The sequence below is a fragment of the Trachemys scripta genome, chromosome 8, assembly GCF_013100865.1.
Source record: "Trachemys scripta elegans isolate TJP31775 chromosome 8, CAS_Tse_1.0, whole genome shotgun sequence".
In the NCBI taxonomy this organism is placed as follows: Eukaryota; Metazoa; Chordata; order Testudines; family Emydidae; genus Trachemys; species Trachemys scripta.
Window position 1 is genome coordinate 3,891,544 of NC_048305.1, and position 16,780 is coordinate 3,908,323.

The following is a 16,780-nucleotide window of genomic DNA, read 5'->3' on the forward strand; positions in this document are numbered from 1 at the left end:
GCGATGGCTTGACACATGTTTAAAGCTTGTGGATGGCTGGTTTCTTTAGTGTCCAGAAGCCTATTTACTGTTCGTTTGATAAAAAAAAAAAATCACCTTTATGCTGTTGGACTGTGGATTGTTCGTTTTGCATCGGCCATCACGAGTGACTAAATAGCGTGGTGCTATTCTTCTCTATACAAGAACTGAGAAAACTCCCCTGCTGCCCACGTAAAGCATTCTCCTGTAGGGTTTGCCAAACCACTGAACGTCCCAGCATGCACGATCCTTTCTGAAAGACAGATCCAGTTTAGGATTTGGCCAACAACAGCGGCCAGAAGAGCTGATTGGTCTGAACCGATTCTCATTCAGGGCTGTAACTAGTAGGTGAGTGGAATGGGTACCATCACAACGAATCCATCCATTATCAGGAATCAATGGAACTTATTAATGTTTGCAGTGGTGATCAATGCAAACCAGAGATTCTGCCAAATCATCTGGAGGAAGTTCAGGCACTAGCAACTCATGGAAGAGAAGGGGAGGGGGGAGAAGAGCTTGGAAATACGAAGACTAATGGGATGAAATTGAGAATGGAGAAATTTAGCTTGCATATCAGGACGAACTGTCTAGGAGTGAGATCTAGTAGACTGGGAAATAGTCTCCTTCAGAAAGTGGTGGAAGCTGTGCAAGGGGAAGTACTTAATCCCACCTGGAGACCCTCCTGAAGGGATAAATTAAAGAAACAACTATGGGAAGCAGGAAAAGAAAAGTTCTCAGGAGGTCAGTTTGATGCAGGCAGCTGGGAATGTGTCTTAGTGCTGCAATTTAAGGATTCTTGAGAACACAGATACTTTAATTACATGGGCAGGAGCTCCCCTTGCCATTTCTCCTCACTCCGTGTGAAGAATTTGGGTGACACCTCTTCTTATAGAAATCTATCCCCACATTGGGGAAGTGATGCCTGGCACACAGACTGCTGAAATGGACAGCCACCCAAAGGCTAGGTAACCTTAGCAGGATGTCCAGAGGTGAGTCACTTGGTCTAAGCACAGATTCTGGACCAGAGGTTTCGACTCCTCCATGCCATGGTAAGTTTGTGAAAATCTGCATTCCTTGAAGTTTGTCTGTGGACTGTTAGAAGATTTTTGTTTGGTTTTGGTCAACAAATTGCCCTTTTAATAACATCCAGATCTCTGAATTTATTTAATCAAGAGCAGGACTCATCAACGAGCCCACAGAAATCTCATTAAATTGAGAAAGCACAAATAACTTAGGCAAAGTACTAGGAAATATCCAAGGAACTAATAAGCACTGATTGCCGGTGGGAGGGAACAAGGGGGATTTCTATATTTCGACTATTGCTATTTTTCTTCTATTAGGTGAGATTTCCACCTTCAGAACAAAATTCTTCATCTCGATCTCTCCAAAAATTCTGGACCCTCGCCCCATCCCCAAAGCCAATGTGTGAATTGACTAGTGGTAGAAACTATTCTCTCTGTTGCATCTAGCATCCCATCTCTGACCCCATTATATCTGCAGCTATTCAAGCCCATTTCACATAAAACCTTCTCTGCACTGACAGGTGTTTGTCAAAACCCAGTGATACACCAGCGTCTAGCCGGCCACATAGCTTTCTCTCCCAATGTGCCCCCTTCCATTGCTTCATGTGACATACCAAGTGCAATATCAGTTTGTTTCTCTGAGGATATTTGATGTGACTGGTTTAGCCACTTCACCTCCAAAAGATACCATTTCATCAATGACCAACCATCCGAAACACTAGAGGGATTTTCAGCCTTCCTGATCTATGACAGGGGGATGAGAAGAGACACGATGCACGTAAATGTCACGTGTGTGTCCTTGGCTGAGTGGTTATGCCCGGGTACATTACTGAGCATCTAACAAATCTGCAGATAGAACCTTGGAAGTGAACTCTCCGCAACAGATTGTCCATCCATGAGCCTGCCGTACACCAATGGGGTTTTCCACAGTGGATGGAGAGATTTACTGCTGTGGTAGGACGAAGGAGTAGTCATCACTAAATATACACACACAGCCACAGAAATGAGTTGTGTATTAAATCGCATACTGATCTGTTGTCTTGTACAGTATTTTTTTGCAAGCTGTAATCTTCCCTAATGGTTTTTCAGTCCCCTGGACATGTAGACAACGGAGGTTTGATTATAAGCATCTACACAAAATAAGCTAGCCCATCATATCTGAAAATTCCTGTCCCTGGGCACCAGTGGCACCCTACAACAGTGTGACAATGTCTCTCAAGATGAACCTTCTGCTTCCATTGGCATCTGTCCACATTAATGTTGTCAGCATTAGAGCACTTGATGAGGGAAGGGGGGGGTGAGGGCACAAGCCGCAGAAGAGCAGGACTGCTATAAAGACAAGCCTTGAATCTTGATGTTGCTTTGTGCCTTCACCTAGAACCAGGGCATGCAACCAGTGAGCTGGAAAGAAAGAGCATTGATGCAAGAAGGATGCTCCTCTCCCGGGCCTCAGATATGGAAGCAACCATCCCTTAGCACAGACTTATCTGAATCTGCAGCCTGGTGTCTCCAGAGCAAATGACGGATTCTGGCCAGAAGAATTTGCCCTCCCTACTCGTTATAACTGGCTTTCTGCTATCCAAGGATACTGCTAGAGTCCATTTTGGGGGCAATGGGAAGGAAAATTGAATTAGACTTTTTAAAGGGTTTGCTAATGAATTATTCAAACTACATTTTAAAGGGCTGAGTTTTCGATTAAACACCAGCACAGGCTTCATTAACCACTCACCTGTGACTTACACAAGAAACGTCAAAATGCTACTTTACCGTTCTTAACTACCTTTCTTCCTGTCTCTGTCTTAGAGTTTTGTACTGCACCCGGCATGGCATCCAAACAGATCTTCCCCATTCATTGGCTTGGCAATAGCAAAGTCCTTAGCAGACTTCCAGGAGGGTCTGGCTTTTCTCCCTTCGAGATGGATGCTTCATTGTACATTAAGTGGGATGCAAAAGAGCTAATGTATTTCAGCCCATCTCAGTATTCAAGAATACCCAGAGCTATAAAAGTTAATCTTAACAAGTTTTGGAAGAGATATCAAACCTCATGCTCCAGGGCTCTAACTACTAGCGACGAAAAGGCTTCGTGCACCTTCCTCTGAAGCACCTCATGCCAACCACTGTCAGAGACAGGATACTAGAGCAGGTGGAACAAAGCCCTCATCCAATCTGGGAATTCCTATGTTTGTGTGTGAGCACCGATGACTGTCTGATAGTATAGAGCCTAGCATATTGGTGGTACTTAAATTATAACGATGGGTGAGATCAGTTAAGCTGCGGCTCCATCTCCCCATGGGAACCGGTGCAAACCCCATAACTGGAGACACGGAAGTCTGGGAGTCAGCAAAACTCATGGGTATAGTTGACTGTAGGGTCAATGTTGCACTAGGCCCCAGGGGAGAGGGATAAGCACAAGATGTGACAAGAGTAAGAGAGTTTCTAAGAGACCAGGTTGCTGGGCCTACAGGTTGCAGAGTCCTAGAAAGTAGAGATGGGGAAAATCCACTAGTAGAGCTGCCGGGATTTTTTTAAATAGTTTTTTAATGGAAAATACCAATTTGTCGTTGAAACAGCAACTTTTCACGGAAAAGGGTCACATCCCAGGTGAGCGCTATAACTACCTGGACAGTCTGAGACACGTGAGACTTTTGCTCTTGTTTTCCACAAAAGAAATTAGAGAGGTCTCGGTTTTATCCCAGTGTGGAACGGGAAAGTTTCTGAAATCTTGAAAATGCCATGCTGCTCAGCGGGAGGTGGTATTATTTGTTTTCAGTAAATGCCAGCAGCGTTCATCACTCTACAAGATACAGAGTCAGCTGTGGCCACTGCTCAAAGCAGCTTACATTCCCAATTAGACACATAGGGCACTGGGTGACTAGATAAAAGCCGATTTCAAAGCAGTACAATTTAAACAAACAGAACAAAACCAAAACACCGGTCTATGGCTGGTGGGTTAGTATTGGAAGATTCTGCGGCAGAAGTGTCTTTGATGGAGGGATTTGTCTCACTTGAAGTCCCCTGTGTCTTACTGGAAATGAGTTTAAGAGTCAACAAGGATTCCACCGTGCGCAGATTTCCACAGAAGATTGCACTTACTAGTTCGGTTTTCACCCCACTGCAGCACATGTTCACTTTAAAGCTCGTAAAGTTCCTTAGATGGCCATGTGTAACAGAAGACTTCATACCCAGAGCTAAAGAATAGAACAGAAGGTGGCAGAGGGCAGAAAACGGAATCTCCCTTGGCCCTGTTTATAAAGCCAATGGGTGAGTCTTGCCGAGCATGTTTGATCTGTGTATGTTTACAGTGGCGGCAGCAGGTAAGGTCTCTTGTGAGTTCTTAGCTGGTTTAGCGTGTGTTTTAGATACTTGAGAATTTAGCATCCTGCTCCCTCCCCACTCCCGGAGAGGAGTCACGGAGCACACAGGACACCTTAACGCTGCTGTAAATACCAAAGGAAGCTGAAGACACTGACTAAAATGGAAACTATTTTTCCCTCCCCGCAACCAAAAGTTTAAAAAAGATGCTACAGAAAACTGTGTCTGCAACCAAGAGGCAACGTGTCTGCTATCTGATCCTGTGTCCAGCTATCAGGTCTCCTGGGTAATATTCCCTCCTGTGTCACTGATTCACTGTTTAACCAAAATCAACACCCAGATGTCTAACGGTAGACGGTACCTAAAGAAGATGGCTGATTTTCATAGGTGCTGAGTCCCTGCAGCTCCCACGGAGGTCCTCAGCATCTCTGATAATCAGCCCACTTATTATAGTACCCGTGGCTTATGTTTCCATCATCATGTGCATCAGTTGCCTCAGTTTCCCTTGCTCCCTGGGTAGTTTAGCCCTCTGGCCAAACCAAAAACTGTCAGGGTAATGGCAGTCCCAGTAGAACATTCTTCACTGAGCTCTTGGGGCCACTGACTTCTCTCGGGGATCTGTCAGGCCATTGCTTTCTTCCAGGTTCTCACAGCAACAGCCCCCAGGGATCCCTAAGAGACACAGGGAAGCTCACACCCTCCTTCCTCTGTGAATTCCAGCCCCGGGACCTAAGTAACGGAGAGGTTGTCTGGCCTGTTCCCGAACTGTGCCCACTTCCCCTAGTTGCAGGACTGCCTTAAACTCTGCCCTGCCCCTGGGTACCCCAGGAAACTCTCATTACCAGCCTCCTAGGAGAGACCCTGAGCTCCTGCTGTCTCCCTGGCTCCGGAGGGAAAGGCGATCTCTCAAAATGCCAACTCCAGTCGCAGGTAAGTGACAGAAACCCCAATTTTCTCCTCCTCGATTCGCAGTTTTAATTCCCAAAGTCACCTTGGGGTCATACCCTCCTGCCCCAAGCTATGATTGGGAAGGGATTCGGCCAGTTCTGCACACAATAATCAGAGGCTATGGAGAGGCGTGTGGTATGATACACAGGCAGGCAGACACAGGAGGTAATTTATAATAGTCCTCTGCTTCTCGTAAGAGCCCGGTGGAAACTATCCTAGTTATGTTAACCACGCTATCCCAGGCAGGACACTGACCGATTTCCCTGAAGTATGCCATCTCGCACTACCTAACCGAAGCCCCTGATTTTAGGATTAAAGTGATTAGTGGTATTTGAATGGAGCGAGGCTACTGGAGAAACTGAAGCAAATCATCCTGGGCCAAGTACCGAGGGTTTTACTTAATCCATATTCAGCAAGTGGAGGAAAAACTGAAGGCCAAATCCTGGCCAGCCTATAAATGGGCATAGAAGGGAGCAACTCCAGCTCTTGTGCCTTTGTCCAGAGAGTGGCCAGAATCCTGATGGGAAGCGTTGCTCCTTCTCCTTCCTCACACTAGGTCCCTGAAAGGGTGCACGGAGAAGCAAGGCCATAGCGTCAGCTGACCGGGATGAGGGCGGTCCAGCCTAGTGGTCGGAGCAGGCATTGGGAACCAAGGACGAGGGTCAGAGCCAACGGTGAGGAACTGGAGCAAGTAGAGTAACAGGCAAGAAGGGGTGCAAGGCAGGAGCCGGACCGAGGGTGCAAGGGTAGGTGCAAGGCGAGGCAGGAGCAGGCACAGTGGTGAGCATGAGCATTGAGAAGCCACGGAGCTGCTGCTGGCTTAAGAGCTGGGCGCCGGCCCACTGGCCTCTGCAGCCACTCAGGTGGGGGTGGCCCATCAGGCAGCCTGCAGCGGGCCAGCTGTACTAATGAGGCTGCCTGGAGATTAGCTTTGCTGCAGACCCATAGGCCCACCCCTTTTTGCCCCCCTCAGGGGAAATGGCTGAGCAAGGAAGTGGCAATAGGGTGCAGCAGGTGAGTCAACATTCACTGCCTGGGAGACCTTGGGAGGGATTCTGTCGGCATCAGCCAGATCTCTTCCTGGGGACTCTGGCTACAGAGCCCACCTTCACGGCTCCCGAGGCCAGAGAAGGCAGCAACTAGCCTGGAGCGAGGAGCCCAGCACAGGGCCTCTGCTTTTAATGGTCTCCTTTTGATTCCCATGTGATCTTTAATGTCATTGTGATATCAGAGGGACCATCCAGCCTCATCATCATCTAAGCCAGAGAGAGGCTGAATGTGATGCAGGGGCTCATGGAGCATAGAGCACCCCTGAAAAGAGCTGATGTGCAAGATGTAGAAAGCCAAATCCCGAAGCTCTGGCAATCTATCCTCCATCAGTCAGAAACAGGCATCGGCACCTGTGTCTGCTCAAGCATTACCTGGTGAATAATTGATGGACTTCCTTGTGTTACTTTATTCAAATGGGTCTTTGACGTTTCTGATTCCCCGTGGCAGTGGTATAAAAAAAAAATTGGCATGTCCTGGTATTCTTGAGGATCAAGAGTTGATAACAGCAACTTTGATCAAAAAAGAGTTCACAATGGCAACAAAGAACAGAAAGAAAAGTGAAACAAAAAACAACGGCGACTCAGAGCAGCTGTGGGTGCTAGACAGACACTTCCTTTACATTGAGCTGTCAGAAAGCAAAAGCATATTGTGGCAGGCTGTAGTTTACCTATGTGCAAGCACAATCATCTGAGGCTCGGAGGGACTAATTATGAAAATATGATTATAATGGATTAGTAATTCTGTCAATCAGAGACACGCATCTGGTAACAAAAAAGCAACGGGTGAAAATGCCACAAGACAGGAGAATTCAATGCTGTGGGTTATACCAAATGCCTGTCTCTTGGGGAAAGAGAGGGAGTTGAGCTGTGGTTGGGGAGGGTGGCAGGTATATTATAATAAGAAAACATGCATCAGTTGTGACGTTCAGGAAAGGATTAAAAACCAGCTGTGAATCCATAGATAGCTCCTTGGACCACATGGAAAAGAGAAGTTTTCAAACAGCACTAAAAGATTCCAGGCTTTTGGAGGAAATCAATATTGGAGATGGGACGTGAACTTCTGTTGCTTACCAAAAGGCAGGAAAAGGGGGAAGTTTCTTGTAACAAACAAGGAAAGTTTGTTACAATTTAAACTTCACATTCCAGAACCAAAGTGCAAGAAATGCTTGGAAAGACAGGATGATTTGGGACATTAAAAGCACAAACTCAAAGGATATTTTTAACAAAATAAATATTTTTTTTCTCAAGGTGGTTTACAATAATCTCTTGCAAGCTTAAAATTGAAATCTGAACCTGATTTTCCTCTCTTTCAAACACACCACTGGTTTTATTGTAAGGTTGCCCAGGAGTGCGGGGCCATCAGCACCATGTAGTTACAGTAGGGTTGTTGGGAAGGAGAGTTTGGGGACTGCCACTTACTTTCTTTTTAATGTTAAAAGACTACTATTTATTCTGAAGAAGAGACACACAAAGAATTGCAAGTATTTTGAGTTACATTCCCTTGCTTTGTAGAACTCTGCCCTACTAACTTTGCAAGTCTCTTGCTGGTTGATGGGTTAGTTCATTTTATTGCACCGTTCCTGATTTGCTTGGTAGCAGGGACAATGCATGCATTTATGGGTGATCTTGGAAGCAAACATTCCTCGCTAGGTATCAGGGATGGAGTGAAGGAGAGGGTCCCTCCTGACAACCTCACTGAGAAGCTGCTTGAAAACAAAGCAATCATTAGGCTAAGGAGGACGCACTTCATCAACAGCACCACAGAAGCGAGACAGAGACTTGCTCACAAAGGAGACAGGGAGCTGGCCAGGTCCTGGACCCCAAGCAAACTGCATTATTCCTGCGGTGGACAAATGCCATCACACTCCGGTGCGGATCTACAAAGATACCTGAGCAGCTGAGGATGCTGGACGTCTGCATGAATGATCAGTTGGGAATTCCGACTAGTTGAAGGATGAGCCCTATGGATTTTCAAAACAAATTCATCCCCCACAACTGGGTGCAAGTTTTCAAGAGCTCAGCTCCAAATGAGGCTCCAAAGTAAATGTCACCAGGAGAGCAGGTAGGTGTGGAGCATTTTTGAAAATCTGGCCAAATAGTATCTTCTACCACCCAAGCTATTTCCTCCTGGATTAGCAGTGAAGGTCTCATATCTGACCTGCAGCTTGACCCCAATGTTATGATAATCTGTGTTGATCTTGAACAGAGGCTTCTGAGTAGTGGATTCATACACAGGAACATCTCTATAGAAATGGGATGCCCCTTAAAAGTGTAGGGGCATCCCAGGAAGCAAGGAAAATCAGCTTCTTTTTTGTGATGTCATTCCTACTCAGAGGAGGGAGATGATAGAGGAACCATGTGGGAAGAGCAAGTGACAACGCTGGAAAGTAGTTGCAGCAGCAACCAGAATTGATCATTTGAGGGTCTAAGAGGACACCCCAAACAGACAGACACGGCTGACAGTACTTACATTAGGGGCCAGACTGTGCATTGCGCACTCTGCCTATTCTACATTACACCAGAAACACAAAGCTTCAAGAATTCTCCTTAGGCTTGAGGAGTAATTGTCCCCAGTGTTTGCCGTTATGGAACACACGATAGAGACGTGCCCAGATACATGATCAATAATTTACACTGCATTCAGATTGCCAGTGAGTTGGAACCTGGCACCAGCCAAGCATTGATTTTCAGGGTTGCACATTTCCCTGTGAAGGACTTCAATAGGTTCAGTGAAGTCGTTTAGAATTAGATACCTCATTCTTTACATGAATGCACCTGTAATAACTGCTGATGAGTTATAAACAACAACTTTGCATTTCATTTTATTAGGCTGTATCATTTCTGATGCCGTGGCGGCGTCTACGTGCTACAGGACAAAACTGTTATTGAATCCTATTTGACATGATGCCAGGTGGAAGCTGATCCAGACACTTCCGGTATGGGGCTCCAGGAGGAAGGGGAGGGGAACTCTGAGCATCACAGAACTCCCCACCCACCACTATTGCCACTTAAACAGGCCAATAGCATCTTCCCTACAATACCTCATATACGAACATACGCATTGCCACAATGGACCATTTAGTCTAGTATCTTGTTTCTGACAATGGCCGATACTAGATAGGTCAGAGGAAGACGTAAGAAACCTCTAGGTGGACAACTATGGAATAACCTCTGATAACCAAGCCCCTGAGATTGAGGTGCCTCGCTATGAATATAAGGAGTCTAACTTTAGACAACCAAGTCTGAAGTATTGATCTATGTGACATGCTCAGGGTTACAAAAGCCAGTGGCAGAGCTAGGACTAGAAGAGAGGAATCTTGACTCCCAGTCCCTTCTTCCATTGACAATAGGCTTCATGCCGAACAGGTGTCGAATTTCTTAAGCAAATCCCAGACCGTAGAAATGATGCAGCAGCAAGATGTGCAGTAGAATCGCCTCTCCCTTCTGAAGACTTTGGAGGAGGATATAAAAGTGGTTAGTAGAAGTGATGCTGGTCTCAGGCACATCGCCACTTACACGGGCCTGCTGAACTGACACTTCAACATACTGCAAGCAGGGGCTAAAGAGATTGTTTCCATGTATTGAGGGGTAGGGGCGGGATAGCTGTGATGAAAGAGGACTATTTTCAGAAGGACATAAAGCAACCATCAGAGAATAGTCTTACTGTACTGATACATTATCGATCCAAAGACTTCAGCCACTTGATATGAGAAAGAGACCTAGAGCACGGCAGAAAAATTCCTCCAGCTATAAGTTCACAAATACCAGCCAGTGAGTTGATTAGTAAGGTAGATATTAGGGTGCAATGGATTTTGGTCTTATACAACACATTTCATGCTCAAGGCAGAGACAGCTAAAACAGTGCTTTGTAGAGTCATGAGTTAGACACTGGAAATTCACTGTGTAGACAAACGCAGTAGCCATTATGTAGCCTTAGACATAAGAACTTGAGTTAGAGAGGGACAGAATGCTCTCTCTTACTCTTCAAATCCTACCTGGACATCTATAAGAGATGAAAGGTCTTCAGTTTAAGGCTGCAGCTAAATGTTGGCGCCTTCATCCGTGCCGCACTCGAGGATCTAGAATGTGATACGGTGTCTTCAGGATATGGCCCAATTACAACAGTAAACACATGTGGCTCTTTCTGTCTTCAAAGCCCATTGAAGTCAATAGGAGTCTTGCACTTGACTTCAGAGGGCTTTGGATCAGACCCAGCACGATTATCCTCATTCTATTGTGTCCTACTCGCACGGTACAATGGAACTATTCGCAGGGTTGGCATTTATTCAGATTCAGCATGCACAGTGAAGGCCTCCCCAGTGAATGCTGGAAATAAACCTAACAACAATGCAGCTGAGTGCCAGTGCCAGGCCTACAGCAGGGCTCCGCAGCAGCAGTGATAAGATTATTCATAATGGCATTAAAGGTGTAATTACTTCAACGGTTCTAGGAAAAGCCAGTCTGAAAAACAGTCTGATCTTTGAATTTCTTAAAGGAAAACTGCAATGTAACATAAAAGATAGCCTAATTGCTGCATCGAATTACAGAATAAAGTAAGCCACTGAAAATTACGTATTAAATATTATAAAAGGAAAATATTTAAAAATCAAAGGCTACATCCTAACCAACCTCCTTGCTTTCTTGTACCTTAACTGTTTCTATCCTACCCGTCATATTTGTCCTCCAAATTGTTGCAGGTTTGATTATATAACCAGCATGTTTATCATTTTTTAAACACTTCCCCACAAGTAAGGGTCTCTGCTACCATCCTTTCAAACGATGGTTGCTGCTGGTAATTGAAAAGAACAAGTGTAACAACTGTTTATTACCACTGTGAAATGTAACTGGGCTGTTACATACTGGAATTCAGATTTTGTTGTCCAAATGCATGTTGAGCCGTACTTAGAAAGTTGCAAGTGGGACTATTCAGGAAGTGAATTACTACTCACTGAGAGCACATGCGGTAGATTCTGGCTCACCACTGGGCGAAGGAAGGGAAACGAAAGATTTTATTGGAAACATTTTATTTCCGGTTAGAAGCTCCAGAAAATCAGTCTTTGTGAAGCTCCGGTAGCTAATGTCTTACAGTCTAAGGCAGTGAGTGGGCATAGCTTGAAACAGATAGCTTTAAAAAAAAAATAGCTGCAAATTGGACTGCCTGGGAAGATTATACCCTGAATCCTATGACCGTAAACCAGCAACGGCAAACATGTGAAAATGAGGAGTCCATGTTTAAAACATGGGCTACAAATACAGGAGGATCAGGGAGACTGAGAACGTGCCATTGAAAAACAGGAGGGTTTGTTTGTCCCATGAAATGGTTACAATTTTTTACAATTTAATTTGTATCCAAAGATAGCCCAAGTCCAAGCCTACATAAACAATGCACACACGTACAACCCACCAAAACTGTGCATACAAATTAGGCAAACACAGATTTTTTTTATCCTTGAGTCTGGGCTTTTGAAGCTTTGGAAAATCAGGCCCTCTAAAGACTCCAGGTACAATCTATTATATATTCTGGGCAATCATTCTCTCAGTTCAAAACGGGGCTCTAATCCTCCTACTTTCTTTCTAGAAATGGAAGAGGTTTCGGGTGTAGCACAAGTCTCATCAGCACATCATCCCTGCTGAGCAAGCATCAGTATAGGGGGTCGTCAATTATTTTTGGTCAAGATCCAAATTTCTTGGTCAAGGTATAGTCAAGGGCCAGACTCCAGAGAAACTTTTTACACACCGCAATAGCAATAATGATAGTAAATAAATACAAAGATTTTGCAGTCTGTTCAAAAGCATCTGGCGGGCCGGATTTGGCCCGTGGTCTGCCTATTGACTACCCTGGTATAAAGTGTTGATAGCTCATCCTTTCCCTCATAACATAAAATAGTCACTCAGGGCCTCTGGGCTGTTTAATGGATTAGGTCTTATTCTAGTGACTACCTAGAGCATAATACCTAGATCAGGCCCGCCGATGGGGGCAGCGGGGGGTAGGGAGGGCAAAGGGGGCAATTGCCCAGGGCCCTGGGTGATTTTGAAAGGTCTGGGAGGCCCCGGCTGCCGGCTCCTAGGTACGCGCAAGGTGGTGACTCACTTTTATGAGCCCTTTGGGATGAGGGAAAAGCCAAACTGCAGTGTGAAAATGCAGCTACACCACAGTGATATTGGCATTAGTCTTGCTATTGCTAGTGGGTGTCACTCATTTGACACTATCCCCAAGAGTCCTTTGGCTTCACTATTTCCCTCATCCTCTTTCAGTCACAGAGATTATGACCATCTGGCCAGACCTTTCATTCTTCTCAATCATTAAGTCTTTATTGCTTGATCAGAATTAGGTGGAGGAAGGTTATGGGTCAAATCCTGAGTCCTGAGTTTTTAAATCAGTCCTTATCCAGGCAAAACGCATCAACTTCAATGGGAGCTTTGCCTGAGTAAAAGCTGAGGAAGGATGTCAGGATTCAATCCTATATATTAGCCAAAATACAATGATTGATTCCCCAGGATGTATTACTAGCATTTGGGAAGGAAAGAGGCCATGAGAATCCATCTTGTACATCCACTTATAACTACTGGGCTAATGGTGGTGATGGCTGTGATGTTGGCAAACCAGGTGCCAGCTCTTGCCAAGTCTTTAGGCCTCAGCCGAGCACTGACAAATTCATTGCTGTAAATCGGTCTGTTTCACCTGTGTGTTGGTATGGCTAAGATGGGTATTGGACTTATAACAATGTGGTTAGTGTTTAGACTTTACGAAATGCTTGTAAGTTGCTGCATGAGTTAATCTCACTGATAATTTCTTTATCACCTCCTATATGGTAACATTTACATTTTTGCTCTATAACAATAAAGAATGTTTTGCTCTGAAACTGTGAACCCAGTCAGGAGGGATTGTCTCCTGCCCATCAAGAAGGCCTATGAAATCTAAATGGGCCATTGTGGGACATCACAATACAAAGACTGTTAATTTCCCCCTTACGCTCACGCACAGGCTACGTGCAAAAGTGCTTGTCCCATCAGCTTGAATTCTGGAAGAAGGAAATAAAAATAGCCGAGAAGAAAATTTTCCATCTCTTTTGCTGCTTGGACTCTCACAGGGCCGGAGCTACAAAACAGAAGCAGAGATTCCCCCAGGGTCAACCCTGGGTTAGCCCTAAAAGACATTCAGAGCTGACACATTATTACAACTCTGTCACCTTTTAAAACCATAGACTAACTCATATGTGTATGTATTATATGTGTGTGTGTGTGTGTGTGTGTATGTGTGTGTGTGTGTGTGTGTGTGTATATGCGCGCCTGCTTTAACCTTGTAATAAGTCTCATTTCTTTTCTTAATTAATAAATCCTTATATAGTTTATCATTGGACTGGCTACAAGAGTTCTCTTTGGTGTGAAATCTAAGGTACAAATTGGCCTGGGGTCGGTGACTGGTCCTTTGGAACTGGGAGTAACCTGAATATTTTGTGATCTTTGGTGCATAGCAACCATCTATCATTAAGTCCAGCTTGTCTGTGTGACAAGAGAAACTGGAGTGCCCAAAGGTACTGTCTGTGACTCCATGGTAAGACTGGTACAGTGCTTTAGGAGTTCACACTTGTTCCTGGGTTGGGGAAACTTAATTATAGAACATATGATCAGTTTGGGGTCGCTGCCCTGCTTCTTGACAGTCTGCCCTGAGGTTAGCACTCATGGTCATGAGCCACTCCAAACAGCGTGACAATGGTGAATTACTTTTTCTTACTACTTCTAGTCCCATGATCCCCATCTTTCCAGGAGCTGTCTTGCAATCCCTATGTAGCCAACAGACAGATGTCAGCATCAATCACTTTTGGACTTTGCCTTTGGGAGTCTGCTCCACTCATTCCTTACCCTTTATGCAGACTTATTTCTCTTAAACTTGCTTCATGCGCTTGTGTCTGATGAAGTGGGCATTCACCCACGAAAGCTTATGCTCCAATACTTCTCTGTTAGTCTTAAAGGTGCCACAGGACCCTCTGTTGCTTCATGCCCAGTGCTTTCTTAGCTACCGTGTACACTTCCTTGCTTCTCAGCCTGTTGCTCTGTGAGATAGTTTGAGTGACATCTAATTGCTCTGGGTATTTCAGGCCTCTCTGCATCTCCTCTGTTCTAATTAAAGCAGCTTAATTTTTCTAACTTTTCCAGACAGCTGCAACTTCTTAGTCTTTATCATCTTTATCAACCTCTTCTGGGGCGAGGGGTACTATTGCTTCAATATCCCTCCAATAATGTGGCATCCAAATTACAAACCGTACTTCAGCCTTGTCTATGGTGCCACACTGATGTTCAGCATCTATCCTCCAAGAGATAATTTAAAAACAAAAACTGACTTAAAAAAATGATTTGCAAATGTTTTTGGTTTGATTTTTTTAAACCTTGGAAGCCGTCTTTTAAATTACGAAATGCATCAAAAATAATTGGCTAGTGTTTCTGGCAGGGTGACACCAGCAAACACTCCCACCCTTTTTACGTGCAATAGTGTTGGGAGAATGGATAATGACACTGATTTTGTGCATAGAGCTGCACCAGTATTAACCCTAGATTACTAAGGGCTAAATCATCTTTGCTGCATTTGCTAGGCAGTGACTGATATGTGTACTTGAATTAACTAACCGGTGAAATTCTCCATCTACCATGCTGGACATGCTATGACAATATTGATTAGAAAAACCGAACTACTAACACACCACACAGCAGCTGACACTCAAACTGGCATCTTTCTTGTCTACAGACACAGCTACTTTGCCATTTAAGATAAAGGAAAGCATCCCTCTGGCTGAGCCTGCAAAAGCTATGCTAAGCTTTTTCTGAGCTAGGAAAAGGATTGCAACAGCACACATATCACACAATCTCTTACCAAAAGTAAAAACCCTCCCACAAAACCCTAGATCCTTCTCTAACTTCTGTTGCCACTAATAAGACAAGTTCAAGTATTGCGATTGCTTAATTGACCATGACAGCTTGGATTTAAAAGAAAACATGGATACTATGACAAGCCCTGTGATAGGCACTTCCTCTAAAGGTGCAAACAATTGAGTCCCTGTGGCTATTGAGAAGTTTTGAGTTTACCAGAGCATTTTCTTTCGGTTGCAACATTTGGCAGTATAATTTTTAATAACTGAAAACTCTCCATACAAAGTGAATCTATCCGTAATGACTTGCTCCTTGCTGAGGTGAGCAAGGCGGAATCTTTTATAGTTAGGGTTTAAAGTCTCGCCAGGGTTTTCAATTAATCATTTTCCAGGGCAAACCTGGCCTCTAATCTGTCCAATTCATATAGCATGCTATTTCTAACAGGTAGATTTGTAAGACGTTCTCTTCACAGTGAGGTCTGCCGAGGCAATGTTACAGAATATATCCCACTGGAGTTTACAAACAGTAAGAAGAGGTAGTTTGTCTAGTATCAAAATAAAAAATATTTTGGGAGGAAGAAACCTGAGAAGACTAACTGTTGAATAAAACCAGACTCTTCTTATCTCCATATATGGAATCTTTGCTACACCAGAGGTTTTAAGTGCATGATGGAACATGCTAGTCATAGCTGAAATGGACAAAAAAAGATCAGGTAAATGACTGCTGGAAGTCTAATAGTTGGTTCTCAGGTAGGCAGTATCTTCTAATAGAGTTTTCCTGTGGGATTTTTTTGTCTGAGGGAGGAGGGGACAGAACATGTCTATCTACCTTTAAGCTTTATTCACAACACGCATAATTCAGAGGTACCAGCATCTTCCATTGGTATTCTAATACAGCTCCAATAAGTCAGTTACCACAATCATTTCTAAATGAAATGAACACATCAACCTTCAATGAACACAAACAGAACAAAGCACTCAAGATTTCTCTTATGTCAGTGTCAATGCGTGGATCTCAATTAAAATAGTGTTAGTGGATCTAGCCTAAAGAAATATCATTTCACTACCTAACATGACCTTCCTGCTTTTAAACTAGTTCCAAAGAGCCACGTCACAAGCCTGGCTTGACTAAATCTGCGCAAATAATCCATGAGCAGACTGGTTTTATATGAGGAAGATGTTGAGCAAGTTGTTGTGAACAAAAGCAGCAACATTCAGAGGTTTTACAAAATGAATACCCTAAAGTGATAAACCCTTTCTAAAGATAATCAAGTTAGTTAGTTTGCCTGGGCCCCTGCATCTCTTCAGAAGACTGCAATCAAATGAAGAAATATGCTACTTTCGCCTTCGTAACATTCTTGGGAAGCAATGATTTGTGAATGTTTATATTGCTGTAGTGACCAGAGGCCCCAGTGAGGATCTGGGTCCTACTCTGTACAAATACATAGGAAGAAACAGTCCATACCCTAAAGATCTTAGCACCTTCAGTAATCAACTGCTATTTTTAATGGTAGGGAGGGAAGAAGGATGAGACATTGGAGATGTCATATATAAGTAGCAATACTGT